This window comes from Ursus arctos, unplaced genomic scaffold (genome assembly GCF_023065955.2).
Source record: "Ursus arctos isolate Adak ecotype North America unplaced genomic scaffold, UrsArc2.0 scaffold_10, whole genome shotgun sequence".
NCBI classification, from domain to species: domain Eukaryota; kingdom Metazoa; phylum Chordata; class Mammalia; order Carnivora; family Ursidae; genus Ursus; species Ursus arctos.
The window spans coordinates 38808228-38832034 of NW_026622764.1; the positions used below are offsets into that span (position 1 = coordinate 38808228).

Consider the following 23807-nt stretch of genomic DNA (forward strand, 5'->3'; position numbering starts at 1 on the left):
ATAGAATGCTACACAGCTCCTGCCTATCTCTTCAGTCTCGATGCCAATCCTACTCCCCCAAATACACCTCAACACAGACACATGTATATACCCTCTCTCTCACTCTCTCTCACACACAACACACAGCCAAATAGACACACACACATACACACCTATACCACCACATACTTCAACATACACTTACAGACACACATAAAGAGACACACATCTGCACTCAACTCAAATAATAATAATTTGTAAAACTCTTGCAAATCTTTCAAAAGTTGTATATTTTGTTTTCTCTATTTTACTCTCCATCATCCTTCACACTTTTAGAATTGTGTAATCCCTACTTAGCCTTTCTGACAAATCTCTTCCTTGATTACTTGGGCTGAGTTCTGTGTGCAAGATGTTTCTATTATATTACTTTTTAGAAAACCATTAGCACTCAGTGTGTACTACTGCCATCATATGGACTACACTGCATTTATTAATATTGGCTTAGTTGTCTATATCAATTGAACATATGTGAGAGTAAATACGGGATAATTGGTTACTTGTTTTCTAAAGCATAGAATGCATATACCATATAATAAGCATTTGACGAGTTATTTGTTGTATTAATTGGACATATATTGTTTCACTATTCTATAATTTACATACCAATACATATTTATCACATTATATGTGTTATTGTTATAAGTATTTTGTATGTACTAATTCACTTAATCCTCACAACAGCCTTTGACTTAAAGACTGCATTCCAGCTGTAGAGATGAGAAACTTGATATCTTTATTCAATTTCCTCCAAAGGAGACTGGGATGAGGATTATTAAGCAAATGATTTATCTAGAAAGTGTTCCCAGGAGAAACCAGAGGGAAATGGAGGAAGCAGGTTGGGAAGGTAAAGAAACTAAGTAAGGTGTAATTTCTTGCTAAGTGTGGCCTTATCCCAGAGGGAAGTTCTAGAATATAAATTAGGCCTTATATATTGTCCTGAAGGCAAATGAGCTGAATTTTCACCCTACTGCACCAGTTAGTCCTTGGCTAACAATACCCCAGGCAGTTATAAACTTCCAGGCACACCCTCACTACCTGCAGTCAAAACATCTTTAGATGTAAATGGGAGTCCTCTGAATAGAGTCCCTACCGTAGGAGTTTGAAGCAAGTAATACATAGGTGAAGCTGGAATGAACGAAACAGCTAAAGGGATCTAGATCCAAGGAGTCCTGGGTGGGTTCCTACAGACTTCAATATAAGGAGGTTAAATAACCTGCCCAAGTTCTCTCAGACAGTAGAGAAGGAATTGGAACACTGAGCTTCCTGTTCTCAAAATTCTGTGTTCTTAACTACTGTACTATGCTGTTATTCCTCCTTTATATTAATTTAGAACTTTAATCTTTCAGTCTGGTTTCTCCCAATTGACTAAACTATCAGCTAAAATAAGCTACACTCTAAAGTCTGACCAAATCTTTCTTTAAGGTTTATATTTTGCAAGGTACAATGTGTATTTTGGTAAGAGTAGGGGCTTTGGGATCAGATAGTTATGGGTTATAATCCTTGATCCACTCTGTATTGTTCAGCGTTCTCCAGAGAAACAGAATCAATAGCATGTCTGTATATACAGAGCTTTATTTTAAGGAACTCACCCACACAGTTATTAGCACCTTCAAAGTATACAGGGTAGCCTGAAAGACTGGAAACCCAGGGAAGAGCTGATGTTACAGTCCTGGTCTAGGGTCATCTGTGCGTAGAATTCCCACTTGCTCAGAGGAGCTCAGTATTTGTTCTAGTGAGACCCTCAAATGACGAGTCCCATCCAAATTACAGAGGGCAATCTGCTTTATGGACAGCCCATGGATTTAAATACTAATATCGCCCCAAACCATCCTCACAAAAACATCCAGAAATGTCGAGCATAGTATTTCACCAAATGTCTGGGCATCACGGCTCGGTCAAATTGACAAAAATATTAACCATCACACACACATATATAACTACCTTTAACAAACTTACTAATCTCTCAAACTGAGTTTCCTCTTATAATTTTTGTCTTGTTTTCCTTATCTTATACTTGTTTTCTTTATTTTCTTATCATCATTAGTAATCCCAACATTGTTAGTTCAAGCCAAGAATTAAATGGCATAGAATGACAATAAGACGAAACACCTAGCAGTGTAGCCCATAATATATATTCCATAAATGGCAATATTTACAGAAAGCAGAACTTACTTCATTTTTCTCCCTCAAAGTTTTTGAGTTTGGAGATTCAAAGCTTGAAAAGGCACATGTTAATGATTAGCTTGTTTGAATGATTATAAGAGATCAGAGCATATGATTGTTCCTTTTATAGTGCCCATTTCTTTGCCTTTGTAGAAAAAGGAGGAAAAAAATACGTAGTTAAGAATCTTAAAAATAATGGCATCATGAATAAAAGACTTTAATTTTCATAAAAATAAGAATGTTCCCCTGCTGAAAATGACTCATTTATAATAATCTAAGTTTCAGGAATATATTAGCTGTCTCAGAACCCTTAAGAAATGTTTAATGCAATACTGCTTTTCACATATTAAATTGTTTTTGTTTTTCTTTTTTGGTGAGTAACTGTTAGAAAAGAAACTGAATATCTTATACTATTCAATGTCTACTACTTCACACTGCATGGACAATACAGAAATATTTGCTAATAGTATATTGAAAGCAATATTGCATTAAATGTTTCTTAAGTATCATATTGTCATAATGACAATATATAATGAAGTGAGACTTCCAAACAATAAACAACACACACACAACACTACAAACCAAGCTTGTCAAACAGGAATTAGAAAGGGGATTCAATAGATAATTAATAATGAGTGTGTGAGGCTGCAAATCAAGGTGATGGGAGGTAAGGAATGACCTCCTGCAGAGATAACATAAATTATGACCAAAAGGAATGGAAGGAGTGATCACCAAAGAGCCAGGAGATGAGTTTTTAGACATAAGGGAAATCAAATGCAAAATACCTGAAATAGGAACGAAGATAGCATGATGTAGTCAGTCAGAAAACCAATTATGCTAGAATATAGTGAGTTAGGGAGAGTAAAGTAACTTTAGAGAAGCAGAAGCAGGCCAGACAAGAATTGGCCCCATTGTCCACTTTATTCTAAAATAATGGAAGCTAGGTGGTTGCAGATCAAGGGCTCTGGAAAGTATAATGTAAGTTTTGAGAAGGAAGATGGAGCACAAGAATATGCAATTTAGAGCACTGAAATGAAAATAGGAGTCCATTTGACAAAAAGAAAAAAAAAAAGGTGTTCAAGATTTTGGGTAGAGGCAAAAGCATAGAGAGATGTTGGGCATAATGGAATATCTTTTTTTAATTAAATTAAAAACTAAATTTAAAATTTAGTTCTAGAATCATGGTATCAAATACATAAATCATATGGTGTCATGGCCACACATTCCATCTCCACTACTACAAGTTGGTGGGGATATGACATAGTGATATCCTCTCTGGTTTTTCGTGGAATGGTGAAACAAACACACACTCCCCTTTTCTGACTCACAGCACAATTCCAAATCTCCCTGTAAGTATTAGCATGACAAAGAAGCCCTCTTTCATAAATAAGAAGCCTTTCCTTATTATGGTAGCTCTTCCTGCCACATAGTTTCCAGAGCAAATTTGTGCTAAAATCAAGAACTTTATTCATAATTCTTTGATTTGTCAGTCTCTCTAATCCATTTACCTCACCATTGGATCACTATTTATGAAGACAACTGTCTTCACCTCTTACCATAACTCACTTAAATTTTATAATCCATCATCAGTAGTGTTAAATCCTTTCTACTTAACTTATTCCCCTAACACACTTTAATCACAATTGTTTGCTTAATTGTTTAATTTCCTTGACTATTATTCTTGACCTCAAGGATATTGCTTACTTACTCAGCAGTTCTTTATTTGGCACTAAGAAGGCACTATCTATATTTATACTTACATCTTTCTACTAATGTTATAACAGAGTCCATTGATTTATTGGTATAGCCAACTTGCCCAGTAAAAAATATCTAATCAATAAGAAGCAGTGTATTATAATAAGAAACAATGATTTAAGAACACTTTCCAGGGCAAAAAAAAAAAAAAAAGGTTATACACATATCTATCTCCTAATTTCCAGGCATACAAAAAATAGACAAAGTGGAGAAACAAATTATAAACTAGTAAGTAGACAAATAATACGTATGTTGCTAATAGTCCCATTTAGCACTGTAGCTATAAAAACCTAAGCAGCAAATAATTCAATTTCAAATTAGTGAGGGTATATTTTTATTATATTCTTTATCAAATTGCTATAGAGAGAAAGATTCTATTGGAACAAAAATTAACATGCTTTCTGCAACAGCACATACACTAAAATTGGAACTAGAGAAGGTTTCCAAGGCCCCTGCACAAGGATGACACACAGATTCCTGAAGTGTTTTGTATTAAAAAAAAAAATAACTTACGAAATGTCAATTTAACTTTTATATTAATTTATTCAGATTTGGGGTGACATATTTTATTTTAGCTTTTATTTTGTAGCCAAGGCTACAATGATTTAAAAATATTATTGGTATAATTGATCCATTCTTTATGTGTAACTTCACAATGAAATAGATAGTATTCTGAATTTCAGGACAGAGCAATGAAATTCAATCTCTCAGGTGACCAATGAATTCAGGCTGAGAGTTTGATTATCTTATTATTTTGGTCTCATAAAATATATATATTGATATATTGTGTGTGTGTATATATAATATATATATATATGATCAAGTAATATATATTACTAAGCAATTTATTTGTGCTTGAATCTTACCCTTTTCTAAAATCCCCTCTGGGACAACTGAAGAACAGATTTATCAACACTGAACAGACTCTTAGATGACATGTTTGAAATTTGTTGTAGTATTTACAAATAAAAATATCGCTTTAGTATGTGTGTCATGGGTAATGAATATGCCCTCTTTCTATGTTTTAGCAAAAGAAATGCATTACAGTTAAAGAGAACCATAATTTCTGAGACCCATAACATACCATTTCCACTCATCTTTTGTTATTTAAAAAGGATTTACGGAAGCCAGAGCTGAAGTTTAGTAAGACATTTCATAACCCAATGTATTCATTATTCATTGCTGTGTAACAAATTAGCCCAAACCTTAGCAGCTGAAAGCATAGACCACCTATTATCTTATAGTTTCTGTAGGACAGGAATTTGGAAACAATGTAGTTGGATGAATTTAACTAAGGGCATTTCCCAAAGCTGCAATCAAGGTGTTACCTGAGACTGCAGTCATTTCAGGCTCATGTGGAGGACGAACAGCTTCTAAGAACACTCACGTGGCTGTTGCCTTAAGACAACAGGTCTTTATCATGCGGTCAGTTCCACAGGAATACAGACACTGTGACAACCCTTCTTTCTCCAAGGCAAAGTAAGAGATAGAGACAACTAAAGCTAGAGCAAGAGAGAAACAAGGGAGAATTCCCAGGATGGAAGACTCTTTTTAAAACCTAATACCAGATATGACATCCCATTACTTCTGTATTTTGTTCACGAGAAGCAAGTAAAAAAAAAAAAAATACAGCCCACATTTAGTGAAGGAAATTACATCAGAGAATGAACCAGGAGGCAAAGTTCATTGGGGGACATCCTGGAGCCTGCCAACCACAGTATTCCCTTAGATAACCCATGAGTCCTATCTTTCTCCTATGCAAAATGTACTCTATCCCCTCCAAATAGCCTTGAGTTTCATCCTCACAGCATCAGTCCAAAGTCCATAAGTTCAACACCTAAATCAGGTCCAGATACCAATAAAGCAACCTGAGTGTGGTTGCTGAAGTACAGCACTTCAAGTGCCACTTCTCCAAATCTGCGGATCTGAGAAAGTACAGAGATAAGCAACCTGCCTTCCCCGAAAACACCTAACATATAATATAGAATAGGCATAGGATGGCCACTACGGGTATTCTAGTTCAAAAGAAAGAAAAATTGGGAGCACAGACGAAGAAACTAGTTCATAGGAATTGTAACATCCAATCGGACCAATATTGGCAGTTCTTTGAGTAGGTCTTGAGCCAGGGAATAATTTTGTATGAATTTCAATTCTTCCCTCAGGGTTCTTAGTACCATCCTCTTAGTCACGTTCCCTTTTTCCTTTCCTTTTTTTCCATGAAACATAACATGCATCTGCAATGATAGAGTAGGCATTTGCCAGATATGAGCAGGGAACAGGTGTTTTACGACTGTTAAGAAGTTTCAGCTGGGAGAGACCGCAGGGAACACACATGCAACTCTCCCCTATGACCACTGCCCTACAATAATCTATAGCTTCATTGTAATACATTTACTTTGAGGTTTTGACCCCCGTTGTGGAGGGTGGCTGCCATGACAGTTCCAACAAGTGCCGTGTAGGGCCAAAAATTCCCTGTACCATCCAGTGGGAGGAGTCACTTAGATGACTGGAGGCAACCTTAGACAGAGACTGCCCTGGCTATGACCCATAATCTATCCAAACATAAAAAGAAAAGACGACCCCGGCCCCCATGCAGTTGCCACTTCTGGGCCTGCCCGCTCTCCCACCTCGACTGCAGTCTTGCCTTAACAGCTCCACATGCTTGCTTACCAAGAGTTTGGCTCTGAATCCTTCCTTGGCTGGTCTCAAGAAGTGCGGCCAGGGAACAGGATTTGCCACTGACACAGCTGAATAGATCTCTCAGTGTCCTTCTTGCTAGTAGAATTCAGGGATCCAAAGGTCTTTCCTAATTTTGTACAATCTCTGACCCTCAATCCAAGCAGGGGATGTTTTTGTCCCTTGAATACTAAATCAGTATCTTAACCTTCTACCTTAACCAACCAGAAAAAAAGGAGCAAACTAAGCCTAAAGATAGCAGAAAGAATGAAATAATAAACAGACTCTTCACTTTAAATGTATGTAGTGTGATTGTGAATTATATCTCAATAAAGCTGTTGTGTAAAAAATTTCAATCAGATGTAATTTCTGTTATAAAAAACAAAAGTAACTTCAACATGTTAATGATCACAGAAATTTTCACTTTAATCCTCTTTTCTTATTTAGGAAATAAACATTTGAAAACTTTTCAAAAGTCTTAGCCAATAGCAAGTAAAAGGATGTATCTGTAAGGAGAGATAGGTGATGGTGAGAGGTCTCCGTGTTGGCTAACATAAAATCGTGTCTAATATTTGTCTCAATAATACAACATCCAGATATTTCAAAAAAAATGGGCCTCCTTCTTTAGCCCAATACTCTTTGTCTCCCCTTCCCTTGCATTGATTGGATGTTTTTGCATAATCTCATATTGGGAGTTTCTATTCTAAACCACAGCCCCAGCCCAGTGCTAAGCTGCCGTCCTGCACTAAAGTACAGTGATTAAGCAATGGCTTTATTTCTCCTCTGCTCCCTTCTAACAGAAGGCAACTCCACTAGCATTCTAGACACGGACTCCAAAGTGTGAAGGAGTGCCAGAAATAGACTCTAAGGGGGAAAGGAATTAATAAATCACATATGAAAAAAAAAATAAATCACATATGAACCAAGAGCCTGAAATTTTGGAAAGTGAGATGAGAAGGGGAAAATGGGAAATGAGAATCAATAATTCTGTCCACAAAAGTAGGTTCATCTGTGAATGGGTAGGTGTTTGGATTGCAAGGGAGTAGTGGCAGGAACACGATGATAATCACCTTGCGCGACACTTAATTTTATGTGTCAACTTGACTAGGTTAAGGGATGCCCAATAGTCAGTAAGACATTAGTTCTGGGTGTGTCTGTGAAAGTGTTTCTGGAGGAAGTTAACATTTGTGTTAGTAGACTGAGGAAGAAGGTCTGCCTTTTCCAATGCGAGCACCCTCCAGCACACTGAAGGCTCAAAAGAACAGAAGGGGAGGAAGGACAAGTTGTCTCCTTTTTCTCTCTCCTGAGCTGGAAGGTCTATCTTCTTCTGCCCCAGAGTTACGGTTCCTGGGCCTTTCGACACTAGGACTCACACCAGAGACCCTCTGTTCTCAGAACTTTCTTTGGTCTCTGACTAGCTTTAGCCATCTGCTGTCCTGGTTCTCAGGTCTTCAGGCCCCAGATGACTTACACGACTGGCTTTCTTTGTTCTCCAGTTTACAGCCAGCAAATAGCTGGACCTCTCCACCTCTGTATCATGTGAGCCAATTCCCATAATATCACTCCCTTTATACATATCTTTTTTTATATATCCTCTTGGTTCTGTGTCTCTGGAGAACCCTGACTAATACACTTGGCAGTATCTGAGAATCTATTAACAATAATAAAGTTTGGAATACTAAAAATTCAATAAAACGAGATAAGAAAAACTGAAATTTTGGTCTAGTTGTATAAAGGCAACACAGATCATAATCACTTATATGAAATGCTTATCATTTTTTTCTAATTACTCTATATTTAGGGTTGTGAATATCAATATGCAACAAGTTTTAAGCTACAGTTGAATAAAAAGATACTTTGTTCCTTTTACCAAGGTTGCTGCTCAGTTTGTCATGATTTCTTATCCACAATTGAAAAACTTAGAGAAAACATGGTTTTCAGTCTGTATTTTATAACAAAAGGGCAAAATCTGAGTTGAACTGCATATTTTTCCATTAATATTAGTTCACTCCCCTCTTAATTCACGGTTTTCAATAAAACGTCCTGCCTTTTAAAATATGCATTGTCTTATTGTATGGTTTTGTTTCAGATAAGCTATTATTCAAAGCATACCCTATTAAGCATAATTCTTTGTAGCTTGGGTTGCCTTTCATATGAAAGAGCTCATTCATCCTCCAAGAAATGACTTAGTACTTATTGCATGTTAAGCATTGTGTTAGATCCAACCAGCTGCCGGAAAAGACAAAGGCACTGCCCTGAGGTGGAAGACCTTATCGTGTAATGTGCCTCATCTTTAAACCCTCTCTTTCTTTGAAAGAACTCAAAGTGCTTTATTCCAATTTTGTATCATGGTTGGATTTTTGACTGACAGTTTAGAGAAGGTCCTAGAGACATTATTAATAATAAAATAGTTTCATCTTTACTCAGTTCTTATCAGGTACTCGTCACCAAGGCTAAACACTTTTACTTTATTATGACAGAAACATCCTGTCCATAATGGCAGTATGAGTTGGGCGCTACTTTCTAATAACCATTTTAAAGACTTTCTAACATCCACATATGTGGATGTTAGAAAAATAATAAAATAAACAAAATAAAGATGAAATTAGTAAATATTAATTTATAATGATGTCATATGTTCAATGTAAAGTCACTAAGTAACTGGGGGCTCAAAAACATCTTTTTTTTTAAAGATTTTATTTATTTATTTGACAGAGATAGAGACAGCCAGCGAGAGAGGGAACACAAGCAGGGGGAATGGGACAGGAAGAAGCAGGCTCATAGCGAAGGAGCCTGATGCGGGGCTCGATTCCAGAACGCCGGGATCACGCCCTGAGCCCAAGGCAGACGCTCAACGACCAAGACACCCAGGCGCCCCTCAAAAACATCATTTTAATTAGAAAAGTCATACTTCTAACTGTTCTATAAAACTGCTTGCAATTGTTTCTATGTGCTTGTGTTCATCTGTTAGACACCATCAGTTTATTGTTTTAATATTAATGGTTCATTTAAATGTATATATAAGACTATATTTTTTAAATGTATGCTGCTTTGATATACTTATATTTAAATAATGTATGTGTAAATATGATAATACTACATTTAATCAATTTTTAGGAACCAAGTGATATAAAGTCAAATAAAACTTCTAGGTGTGAAACATGAGCCTCGTAAAAAATTTCTCTGCATTCTCTCTCTATATATTTTATTTTTATCTCTTGTTCTTTTAGATATTTAGTGCTGACTGTCCTAGCATATATATACCTGCAAAATATTTTATTAAAACTCAAGTGTTAATCATTATGTTAGTGCCTACTTGCTAAGTACTAAGATAATTGTGGCTCAATTCAATTTCTTAAATTTTGTATATTTAATGAGTTTTTGTTAGTAGTAGTGTATGCACAGGGTGATGGTGGCAGTAGAGGGTAGAATAGCTACAGTGTCCTTTTGTCCTGTATTTCTATTCGCCAGTCATTAGTTGTCATTACACAATCCTGCTTAATTATTTTGTTCTTTTCAAGAATGTTACCATGGAATGTAAAACCTGACTTCTAAAAGAAAGGAACATTTTGTAGAGGAAGCAAACATAAGCGTAACATCAGATATAACAGATATATATATATATATATATATATACACACACGCACACACGTAACATAATCTATAATGTATATAACAGATATAAATATATAATAGTTTTTATTCAGAGACATAACTGGTTTAAGCAACAACTCCTTGTAATGGTAGAGGACAGATATCCCCTTTAAAAATAAGGAGTAGTAATGTGCTTTGGAAAGTATGAAGCTAGTTTTGTTTTATCTGTGATTTTTGTCTTTTTAAATTCTACCAGATCATGCTATGTTCTTGGGGAAAAAATGATGTTACTCCTCTAGATTCCATTTCACCTTTTAATTATGTGGTAAATTTTGAATGAGGTATTTAATATCGTATCTGAATAGCAGCTCTGGTTCATAAAAGAACTAGTTGGAAACCAAAAATCATCCTACATATGCTGCATAAATAATTCATTATCAGGACTTAAAAAAGCAAAGAAAGTTGCTGGTAAGTTTTTTGTACTAATTATCAGAAGAACTGATGATTGGAAAAAGCTTTCTAAAAATGTAGGACACTACAACCTAAGTCTTTTCATGGAGATAGTCGCTGGCAAAGCAAATGAATAATTGCAAAGAAAAGTATGCTGGGGGACAATGGAAGAAAGTGGAAAGGCCATCATATGAAATAGAACAATTGGAAAGGATGTGTGATTTTAGCTTAAAGAAAGGTGAGGAATAGTAACAAAGCTAGAGAAAATGGTGAGACATTCATAGCATCGTGGTTAAACAAAGTTAGAAAGCATGGAAAGAAGTGAGAAATGCTAGAGGGAATCTGGGAAAAATCATGGTGATAATGAAATAAAAAATGAAGGATTTTAAAATTCAATGTGAATAAGATTATGGGTGCTACTAAAACACAAGGGAGAACTATGTTGCAAATAACACATAAAAATAAAGATTATTTAAACATTAAAATTGTTAACCAATATATTTTAGATTAAAGAATGTGGACAGGGTTGCTAAGTATCACTTAGGAAGATCATTAAAACCCTTTAAACATGTGGATTTGAATTTACTCATGAACTTGGCAAATTTTAGTTCCTTATATATTGTTATCATTAGATGGTTATTTTTCTAAGTGATCACAGCTAATCAAGATTGAAAAATATACTTTTAAAAGGATTTATATGATTTAAAATGGATTTTTTTTTTTTATTTTAAAAAATGCTTTTTGGGGCATCTGGGTGGGTCAGTCAGTTAAGCATCCAACTCCTGATTTTGGCTCAGGTCATGATCTCAGAGTTGTGAGATCAAGCCCTTCATCAGGCTTACACTAGGCAAGGAAACTGCTTAAGATTCTCTCCCTTTTCCTTTGCCCCTCCACACGCCTCCATCCCCACCTCTAAAAAAAATGCCTTTTATGCTGAAGTCATTCAATCACAGTCATTTGACTTGTCAAAGAAAATTTGGTTGGCCCAAATACCTAACGGCAGCCAGCAGGAGTTATGGCCAAGTTAACAGAAAGGAAAACAAAACAAACAAAAACTTTCTTTCTTGAATCTGCCTTGACACCCTAGTTGTTTAATTGATAAATATTTGCATGATCAGATCATCTCACTTGAAATGTCATAAGCAAAGGCAGAGATGAAGTTCGATTATGTTATTTGTGGGGAACTGGTCTAGAATGATTTTATTTTCCTTCTAATTGCTGATACAATTAATGTAGTATATATGAATCCAAGCCACGATAAAGAGAAATGTAAAGTTCGGTGGTGGAATTTCATGACAGTCCCCAGCTATGAAGCACTCATCTGATGGATGATGGATCCCATAGATGCTTATGTATGTATTCGGAATTTCATGAAAATGAGCACACAGAATGGAATATCCACTCAGAGTATACGTAAGTAAAAATAATTAAAGCATTTTATGAAAGTGTTTTGTCATTTACAAATGTATGAAATATAATGCGCTACAGTCCTATCCTTTATGTTCATTTCCTTACTTTCAAATATATAAAAACTTTTTGCCTTACATATCACTTGACAATGCATCTCCTTCCTTCTTTCTATTTAATTTTTTTTGAAAGATTTTATTTATTTATTTGACAGAGATAGAGACAGCCAGCAAGGGAGGGAACACAAGCAGGGGGAGTGGGAGAGGAAGAAGCAGGCTCATAGCGGAGGAGCCTGATGTGGGGCTCGATCCCATAACGCTGGGATCACGCCCTGAGCCGAAGGCAGACGCTTAACCGCTGTGCCACCCAGGCGCCCCCTTTCTATTTAATTTTAAAAGATGCCAAGAGAAATAGAAAAAGATAGTGGCTTAAATTGTCAAGGGCAAATATTTATTCCTTGAAATAACATTTACCCTGTGACGATCATTCGCTGTTTGGCTGTGTGATTGTGTTAGCGGAAAATCAGGCAAATGAGAGCCAAACTGGCTTTCTTTTGTATATACTTAATCAAATTTGATAAAAAGTGAAACAAAACATGGAGTTTGGTCTCATGCCCGCCTATGTGGACAGTGAACAATTACTGAAGTCTAAAGCCTTGTGAAGCGTTATATGTATTAAATGATCACGATGACAACGCGTCCGCAGTCACCATCACCTTTATTGCAGAATTAAGGATAAAATATTTTTGTGCTATATTTTCCCCCAAAATTTCTTAAGAACATCTGCTAAAGTCAGGACTATTTGGTTTGGGTTTTGCTGTTTAATGTACTGATTTCTACTTCAAAGTAAAATGAAAATTTTGAAATTATCTCAGTAGAGAAGAGACATAAAACTGTACTTGCGAATCAATGCATTTTGGATATCGGTCTCTTATTAAAATCCAGATTCTCGTTTATAGCTGTCAGTGTGGTTTCTGTACATGTAACGTACTGGCAGTGAACTTATGTTACAGAGAGAAAGATTCTCAGGTTGAAAGTTAGCATTTGCAGCTTTGCTCAGGGTTTTGTTTTTTTTTTCCTCCTCTCTTAACAAGCCATCTGTGTATTCTCATAATTACACCACTAGCAGTGACATCCTTTAAATTTTGATAATTCGTGGTCTTGAAATATGCTTAAAATGAAAGTGAGGAGTATAAAGCAAAACTAGACAGAAAACACAGAGAGTAAAAACAACTAATTGGAGGTAAACTTAACATTTAGGCATGAAATAGCAACAGTGACAAAAGTAAATGGGGGACACCTGGGTGGCTTAGTCGGTTAAGCTCCCAACTCTCAGTTTTGGCTCAGGTCATGACCTTATGGGTGGTGAGTTCGAGCCCCACACTGGACTCCACACTCAGTTTGAAGATTCTCTCCCTCTGCCCCTTCCTGCACTCACTCATGCTCTCTCTCTCCCTCTCTCTCTCATATAAATATATAAATCTTAAAAAGAAAATAAAAGTGAATGGAAGACTGCAATTGGAAGCATTTATCCTCTAATTTAAAATACACAATGATAAATGATTTTATACACATCTGGAGTCAACTTTGTTTTCAAGCTGCCGTTGTAAATCTTCAGTAAGAATCTAAGATATGCATAGGATACCTTGTAACGATGTCACTGAAATAATACACATGTATTAAGCACTTACTATGTTGCCTTCACTATTCTAATTTTATAAAGATTAATAAATCTACTTGTTAGAGTAAAGGCAGAACTTGATTCTCTGGGTCCACAGACCCATCCGTTATTCATTTCCCTGGTTGCCAAATGTATAAATATAATGGAAATATTTGGGAGTTGGCAGAATTCCTACATTGATTACTTGGCCGATGGTGTAAGGATTTTTGCAACAGGGAATGCAACATGGAAGTTTATGATACTTCTTTCACTCTGGTCAGAATATTTAACAAAAAAATAAAAAAAATATATCCTAGGAGGAATGACAGTGATTATTGCCATCCTTGAATACCTATTGGATGCAGGGTTCATATTCCCCAATCAGGACCTTATTTAGTCAATGTCTGTTCCCCCAGAAAACAAGATGGACACTAGAAGATGACAGTGGATTTCAGGAAAGTCAACCAAGTAGTAATTCTAATTGCAGTTACAGTGATAAATGTATTGTCTTTTCTAGAACAGAATAACATGGCTGCAGGTGCAGGTAAGAGGTCATTAATCAAACAAATATGTTCTCTAATATTCCATAAGGAAGGACAAGAGCAGTTTTCATTAACAAAAGACAGACAATAGTATTCGTTGACAGTCTTGCCCAAGGGCTATGTTATCTGCCCCATCCTTTGCAAATTATCATCCAAAGGGATGTAAACCATCTGGATATTCTGATGGCACCATGTTAATTGGCAATAAGCAAAAGTGAAAAGTAGCCTTGGAAGCCTTGTTAAAACACATGTGCTCTATAGATAAGAAATAAAAATGAAAAGATTCAGTATGATGTCCTATCAGTGAGGTATTTAGAGGTTAGTAGTTTAGGTCATGCCAGGCAGTCACTGCTGGTGAGGATAAAGAATTAGGAATATTATATATTGTTGGTGGGAATGCAAATTGGTACAACCACCCTGAAGAATGGTTAAAGTTTCTTATAAAGATAAGTATGCTTCCTGAATGACACAGAACTCTCACTCCTGGGTATTCACTCTAGAGAAATGGAAATACATATTTATACAAAGACCTATACACAAATACTTTGAATAACTCTTTCATAAAATCCACTGGAAATTCCCCAAATGTCCTTCAGTTGGTGAATGGATAAACAAACTGATATATCCACATGCAATATTATAGCTTATAAGAAATATATATGTGGTCATTCAGAGGACCAAAATATATTTTTCATATGTATTTGGTCTTTGCCCATGGCTCCTGTCTCACAGTTCCTAAAACCCTTGGAATTTCCTATGATAAGGGCCATAAATGTGTCTTTGTTTTATTACTGAAGGTGACAATTTCAAAAGGTTATACGCTGTATGATTCCATTTACAGGACATTGTCAAAAAGATGAAACTATGGTGAAACTAGGCAATGCTATCTGAGTAATAGAGAGTTAAGCACCTTTTAAAGACACTAGTTGGCCTGATACTGGGTTCTGGTAGAGAGGGTGAACTTGACAGGAGGACATTCAATATTCATGCATCCCACACTGCCTGTGATGAACAGGGCTGTTTAGACTCTAGAGTCATAAAGTTGGACTAACCCAGCAGCAATCAATATGAAAGTAGAAGTGACATTATCAAGAGCAGGCGTTGAGCAGCAAGTATCACCTGCCAGCGGTATGGACAAGCAGCCCAGGCACTTAGGCCATTCACCAATATTGCATCAGCACTTCCAATGGTTATGAACGAATCAACGTGTGTGTGTGTGTGTGTGTGTGTGTGTGTGTGTGTGTGTGTAGTTTTGGTATTAGGATAATGTTGACCTCATAGCATGAGTTAGGAAGTATTTCCTCTCCTGTTTTCTGGAGGTGTTTCTACGGAAGTGCTATTTTTTCTTCCTTAAGTGTTTGGTAAAATCTGCTAGTAAAAGAATCTTGGCTACAAATTTTCTTTTTCAGAAAGCTTTTTAACTGCAAATGTAATTTCTTTTATCAGTGTAGAACAATCAGATCATTCAATTATTCTTGGGTTAGTTCTGTTAGTGTGTCACTTTCAAGGAACTGGTCCATTTGTTCGACGTGTAGAATTTATGGATATAAAGTTGTTTGCAACATATTCCCATAGGACTTTTAACGTCTGTGGAAGTGGTAGTGATTCGATGTCCTCTGTTTCATTCCTAATATTGGCAAGTACGGTTTTTCTTTCTTTCTTTCTCGTTTAGCAGGGAAAGAGATTTTTAGTAATCTATATAGTCTTAAATTACAAACTTTTTTGGGATCTTTCAGGCAATAACGTTAACTTTCAACTATAAAGTAGGCATCAAAGAAATCCGCATTTCCTTAACAGTGGTAATCAATGAGTAAATAAAATTACATTTTTTTTTTTCCTGTATGACTACCTGTACACACAAACTAATGGAACACTTTAATGGTCCGAGATATCTTCTCTCTTGACAGTCCTCAAATTTTATCTGTGGTGTCATGCATGTTGGGATGTCCCAACTTACTCTAGGACTAGAATGTCACTGACCACATAGACAGAACGAGTGCCTGCTTTCCCATAAATTCAATGGCAAATGTATGGAAATATCCCAGAAAAAAGTACCCTGACAAATCTCAACTCACTGGCTGATTGTAGTAAGGGGAATTCTGTGGCTTTGGATATGAAGCATAATGCCAGTTGTCTGCTGTGTTCAGATTAGATTTCCACAGTATTTTATTTCTTCCTGTAAAATGTGGTTTCTACATCAATATCATGAATTTGTCCTTCATCTGAAGTCTTGCATGCTTGGGCTCTGTGAGATTTGTGTCTCCTTTTTAACAGCTGTCTACTCGTATCCTTGTGGGCATGCCCCAATTCAAACCTCTTACTTGCAAATTGCATGCTAATGTAAACCGTATCAATCACCCTCTATTGTTCCCTTGGTGACTCTGCTTACATTTTCAGGTCATACGTGTACAACCACACTTTAATTATCAATTTAGTTGCCACTGGCCTGTCTCATAAGGCCTGTTTCTTCTGTGTTTAGTGCAAGGATCGACTGACAGCAAGATCAATGGGAAATAGTAAATCAATTCTGTAGTCTTTGTAAAATGCCCTTACTTAGGATTGAAAGCGTATTTTCTAGTGACTCTCACAAAGAGAAAGTCTTATTATTAGAAATAAATCACTGTGACTTTCCCATTATTTTTTATTTTGAAAATATGAATAAAATTGCAATAGGTGGAATCTTTGCTCTGTCCTTCTGTCTCAGTATCTTCTCTCCTGTCCCCCCCTCCCCTCCCCCTTCTCCTACCTCTCCTCACTTCTCCCTTCCCTCTCCCTCTCCTGTCCTCCGTGCTCTCTCTAAAGGGTAAAATGAAATATCTATTCTTCTTTCAACAAAATGGAAAATACAAAATGGAAACAACTTCTTAATACCCTAAAAACCTCAAAATTTTAAAAGTCCTCTATGGTTACTATGAGATCGTATTTTTAGTTACTCAGCTTTTCACATTCAATACTTAAAAGAGAATAATTTTTTTTTCTCAGAGAAATTAATCAATATCCCAAATTTTTATGGAAAAATTATATGACATATACCTTAAATCTTGCAAATAAAGAAAACAGATGGGTTTTTTTTGGCCTTTTTAAAAAAATATATATCTCAACAGCATAAATGAACATGGCAATCTGGCTGGCTGGAACTTGTGTTTTGATTACCTCCTTTTCACCCTGCTGATGAGGGATGGATTCCTGCCCTAGAATAAGGGGATGGCCAAACACATGACACCCACCACTGGTGAGAGGAGACTGACAGCAGTTGATTTATTTTTTTAAAGACTTTATTTATTTATCTGAGAGAGGGAGAGAGAGAGAGAGAGAGAGAACATGAGAAGGGGCAGAGGGAGAGGGAGAAGCAGGCCCCCCGGTGAGCAAGGATTTCCCAGGACCCTGGGATCATGACCTGAGCCAAAGGCAGACACTTAACCCGCTTAATCGACTGAGCCACGCAGGTGCCCCGACAGCAGTTGATTTAGCCACATGTTCTCACAGCCCAGGGTACAGAACACCGCCTATCACGTACTCTGGAACAGAGTGAACAAGAAGGAGCTGAGGGAGCATCCTTTACAGGAGCCAAAAGTGAGGTGATTCCTGGTTCCCATGGGAAGTTGCAGTTGACTCTGAATAATTGAGCAGGCTGGCTGGGAACGGAAACCTGCTGTTCAGCAGTAAGCAAGCCCCACACCCGATGCCCCTTACGAGAGGGATTATTTGGCTAGGGGTCCTTATCCACGAGAGTTCAACGGGAGAGGGAAACGTGCTCTGCCATTCAAGGCTCTCCAGCTTTCAGATGTCAAGGCAAGAGAGAATACTGAATCTTGATTTCCAACCCTCACCACAACTTGTAATACGGAGAGAGAGATAAGGGAAGATTTACCTTTTAGTTTCTTTTTTCTTTCAGAATCTTATCAGTTGCCTTCTTGATTAGAAATTTAGGAAATAGTAAAAATACACTTCCTGCCATCTTGCTTTTTCCAACATTGGATATTTGTTAAAAATATATTTGTATATCTTTTTTGGCTTAACAACATACACATTCTGGGGTTTTTTGTCCATAATTTTGTTTAGTCTCAGTTGTATATTTAAATAAATGCAGAGTTCACAATCGATTTTTTTTTTTTTACCAGTGCTGGTATATTAAGCAATTTTTCATTTTGATTATTACTTTCTTGTCTGGATAGCATCACTGAATTGTGTTGTGTTTTGTTTTGTTTTCTTCCAAGAAAGTTTTCTGGGTGCTGTAATTCCTCAACTCTTACGTGCTTCAGTCTGTCTTACTTCATGTTAACACACATATTTTTCCCACCTCCCTTCTTGCAATATGTTCTGCCATCAAGAAGTCATTTTTTTTTTTAAATTTTTCTCAGCAACAGGTGGTATTTTTCTCAGCAATGGGTGTCCCGAGGCTGCTCACCTCACTCGATCCAAACTGACTGGCCTCTAGGCCTGCTGCGTGGCTCTCATTCCCTGTTTTTCCTTATTTTCTTTGCTTCCTTCCTTCCTCCCTTCCTTCGTCTTTCTTTCTTCTTACTCCTTCTCCTTCTGTCCTCCCTCCCTCCCTTCCTTCCTTCCTTCACGAAGAAAGCTTTGTTTGGTTTTCATTATTGATTTACCCATTCTTACACATCTACTTAAGAACTTTTTAACCTGTTTCATGACTGCCCACCTAAAAAATCTTTTTACACTGTTTCTCCCCCTAATCTCCCTCTGATACAGAATTTTAGTACTACAGATACAGCGTGCCTTAATCATAATGGTAATGTTTTTCCTATGCCAAGAACTAATTTTCACCCCCTTGGAAATGATATTGTCCCACTGAAAATGCACTCTCTATTCTGTTACAGAGTGATAATTCCAAAAGCTTCTGGAGAAACGAAGAATCAGTTAATTTGATTAATACATTAAAAAATAATTATATACCATGATTCTATTTGTATTAAGTTAAAAAAATCCCTACTCCTTCCACCCCTAGGAAAAAGAAAAAAAAGCCCTATTATTTAACTATCTGAACAAATTAAGGAAATCTTTAAAAAAAATAAAAAGAACAAAGAAACACAAAATTTAATAAAGGGCACTGGAAAGAGAAAGGAATGTGAGATATTTATGGCCAAGCAGATAGTTTTAAAACTATTAGTGATATTCTATTTCTTAATCTGGCAGACTGGTTACACGTTATTCATTTTGCCATTAATCTTTATGCCATTTAGGCTGCTACAATGTCAAACAGGGAGTTCCACACTCACTCTGTAACTGATGTCCGTCTGTCCTCTGCCTCCTTCACTCTGCTGTGCTTGCTTCATTTCAGATTGTTACTCAGTTGCTGTGCACACCTGCGTCCTTCCCACTTGCTAAGTGGCTATGAAGCCACTTCCATACGGGTACATTTTTGCTGCCCTGGGTTCCCTCTCACCGTGTGGTTGGTTGTCCCACCCCCTCTCTCAAGATACCAGATTCTTCCAAATCTAGCACTTAAATGGTTAATACTTGGCGTAAGAGAGGGTTTCGCTGACCCTGTTCTGGGACTAGAACAATATCTATGCTGATTGACTGGTAATATTGCTAGTCTGGTTGCTAATTACGCTGAATGTTATTTTGGCTTATATCCATGTCACCAGCTGTGTCCATGATACCAAATTTATGGGTCATTTTGTTTCCCCATCTAACTTTCCTTTATGATAGTATCACAAGTGGCCGTCCCCTCTGTCTTGAAGGTATCTGCCTTCCAAACTCTATTACACCACACCCTTCTGAGTTTCCTTTGAGACTTTTCAATAGCTTCTCTTTTTCTTGATCTCCAAACTTTGAGTTTCCTCATGACATACATTAAAATTATTAACTATTTATCTGCCATTCATAATATATATAACAGCTACATTTCCTTTCATTCATCATACAGTATTCATGAAGCGAGTATTTATAAGCTGCACCAGGTGCTGAACTAAACAAAATTGTCACTGCCCCTTTCAGTCTGAGGGTGTAGTGAGGGAGAAGGGCAAATAACAATAAAACTTATAGATAAAAATTGTGAAGGCCGCTGTAAAGGAGAAGATCTGGATGCTGTGAAAGATATAAATTGAAAAGGACAATTTTACATAGGAGTCATTGATGGACTCAATTTTAAAGTTATTATTTAATTCAATATTTTACTTTATTTATTTCTATATGCGTATGCCCTGATATTTATAGTTATGACATAATCAATGCATTAAGTGATCATATCCTTTGGGTTTGTTTTTTAATATTTATGTAGTCTTTTTTTTTAAGATTTTATTTATTTATTTGAAAGAGAGATTGTGTGCATATGGGGCAGGGGGTTGGGGCGGAAGGGCAGAGAGAGCGAGGAAGAAAGAGAATTTTAGGTAGGCTCCACGCCCAGTCTGGAGCCTAACTCAGGGCTTGAACTTGTGACTCTGAGATCAAGATCTGAGCGGAGGTCGAGTCTGATGCTTAATTGACTCAACCACCCAGACTTCCCATATTTATGTAGTCTTTTAAAGTTGTTTAGTTTTTATTAGTTTCTTCCTTTCTCTTCCACTTCCTTCATTCTGGTTATCATCCGCCCTTCATCTATGACCCGGTGTATCCCTTCACATTTTTGTCTGTGCTTTTACAGTATCTACATTTATATATCACTGCTTTTATTTATTGAATTTATTTTTTTTTGCAAAGGAGAGAGAGATGGGCGGAGGGGCAGAGAGAGAAGGACAAAATCTTAAGCAGACTCCATGCCCAGCACAGAGCCCTTTGCAGGGCTCAATCTCACAACCCTGAGATCATGACCCAAGGTGAAATCAAGAATCACATGTGGGATACCTGGTGGCTGTTGGTTAAGCATCTGCCTTTGGCTCACGTCATGACCTCAGGGTCCTGGGATCAAATCCTGCATCAGGTTCCTTGCTCAGTAGGGAGCCTGCTTCTCCCTCTGCCTGCTGCTCCCACTGGTTGTGTTCTCTCTCTCTGACAAATAAGTAAAATCTTAAAAAAAAAAAAAAGTCACATGTTTAACTGAGCCACCGAGGAGCCCCTGTATCACTACTTTTAAAAAAATATTTATCATATTATTTTCACTAGTCTAAATCTAGTTTAAAAAATAACTTGGAAAAACGTATCTAGCTTAAATGGCACAATTCTAACCCATGCAGTTAATGAACGTGCAGTATTCCATGGGATGAAAAAAATGTCAATCATTTCTCTATTGATGGGCACAAACTTTCAGTTTTTGTGAATAAGAAAAACTGGTGTATCAAACATATTTATAATGAAGCTTATGTATTAATGTTTTAATTTTATTTTATTGAGATCTGTCTGCAGAGGTTTTTGGTTCTTTGGGTTTCTTTTTTTTAAGATTTTGTTTTTTTATTTGAGAGAAAGTGAGCAAGAGAGCACACGAGCAGGGACAGCGGCAGAGGGAGAGGAAGAAACAGACTCCCCACTGAGCAGGGAGCCCAACACAAGGCTGGACCCCAGGACCCTGGATCCTGACCTGAGCCATGGCAGACACTTGACTGACTGAGCCACCCAGGTGCCCCTCCCCAGAGGTTTTCGATGGATCCATGTGTATATGTCTTTGTGGTTTAAATAGATATTGCCAATGTCCTTTATAAAAGAGGTGGGACATGGCATGTGTTCACCAGTAGGAGAACCATCCCTGAACATCTTTAAGGAAAATCCTTACTGGCCTTTTCTAGTCTGTTTAGTCCCAGACTAATAAGACACCTAATGCTGTCATACTTCAACGTCATTAAAAGAAACTATATTTACAAGAATGAAATGTGGAAACTCTTCCTTTTGGTGTCTATGACATTTGTCCATTCTGTAAATCACATGACATATTTTTTCTCCAGATGAATTGATTCGTAGTCTCCTTTACCCATAGTTTTGCATGGGGCAGGCACTTAGATTTGTATGATGAGTATATGTTCACAGACCACAGATGTTGATAAACAACTTCTGTCACTTCAGCTGCCACCAAGGAAGAGAAGAGATGATAGTGGAAGCAAGATAGAGAAATCACATGATTTTCCACAATTGTCTTTATTCCTGTCTTCTTAAGCACCTCAAATCAGAACAAAAACCTTTCCTAAAATAATAAAACTCATTTTCCAAACTTTTGGTGGCTAAGAGAAAAGGTCAGCTTCTTTTCTATTGCAGATTCCATAGTAGCCGGAATTAAAGACAATCCCTTTTTATGACCTAAGCATATGGTATAGATTAGAAAATGGATAGAAATGGGTTCTGATTGGCTGGCTAATATTCTAATGAGATATATTAATCAATGTAAACCACATAGCTCAGTTAAAACTGCCTTTCAAATTGCCAATTTCATTTTCTTCCAGCAGAGAAAATGCCAATCTTTTCCTATGTAGTAAAATCGTCTTGTTATAACAACGAAGAAACTCCAGAGTTACTGTTATTGTGGAACATCTGGTAACTACAAGATGTGGCTCCTCAGAGAAAACCACATCGCTGGAAAATAAGAACTTGCTCAACCTAGTCGTATTTCATGTTTTGTTATACTCTGGAGTATGGCTGCCTCATAATACAGTAATCACTTTCCTTCGGCACCATAAATGAAACCACAGATGCTACAGTTTGCTCTAATTGAAGCAGCTTACAATAAATAAATAATCAAAATAATAATATATGCATAAAAATATGCAAGTTTTAAAGGTTGGATTGAAAAAAAAATGCAAAATGATTACCTAAATACCATGCCTATCACATTTACTCTTTAAGAAATAGGGAGATGGCTGGGGTTTTTTCCTGAACCTCATTATTTTTTTCAAATTTATCCCAACAATGAAATTACGACAGATCTGAAAGTGTAGCAACCTCTTTTATATGATTGTCAGCTGACTAATTGACTAATTTATGATTTGACTTCACAACAGTTTAATGGTTTTCTGTGTTCCTATTTTGAATAAATGTTAAACTTATTCTTGTATATGGTATTGTCTTCTATTCCTACAAACATTTCTTTTTTGTATTGATTTTGCACTCCTAAAAATTAATCAAATTTTATTTTGTTGAGCTCAACATTGAAACAGATAAATAAAATTGATCCTGTATTTTGTTTAGTAAATTCTTCTAGAGCCTAAAATAAATACTTTGTGTCTTCTTTGCTCACATAACCTTGTCAGCTTGTTTAGAAGCACAAAGGCATTAGGAGTAAGATAGTAAGCAGTTTGGATATCACGCATCAATGATGAGTTTTGTGTGTGAGAAAAACACAGTGTTTGAGAATATTTAGGATATAGATAATACCTGATATGTTTAAATCCAATAGAATCTCTTAGACTAATAATATGTGAAATCTAAAAAGTTCAAATACCATTTGAGAACTTTTAAAAAATGTAATTATGTTTCTCAACGTAATGAGATTAACTTTCCCGTGGCTGGAATGCATGAAGAAAAATCCTAGAGTTGAATAGCAATAAAATGGCAATAGAAATGTTTGTTGTGGTGGTGGTTGTTTTTAATTTCCATTACCAGATTTTTTTTTTCACTTGAGTGTTTGGCTACCAACAT

General features: G+C 36.5%; 1 non-coding gene across 1 annotated transcript; it reads left to right on the forward strand.

Annotated features, from left to right (window-relative positions):
- Positions 1 to 4351: 4351 nt before the first annotated feature.
- Positions 4352 to 4454, forward strand: LOC113251598 (U6 spliceosomal RNA). The gene has a single exon (XR_003314568.1). It is a non-coding gene; the product is annotated as a U6 spliceosomal RNA (small nuclear RNA).
- Positions 4455 to 23807: the final 19353 nt, after the last annotated feature.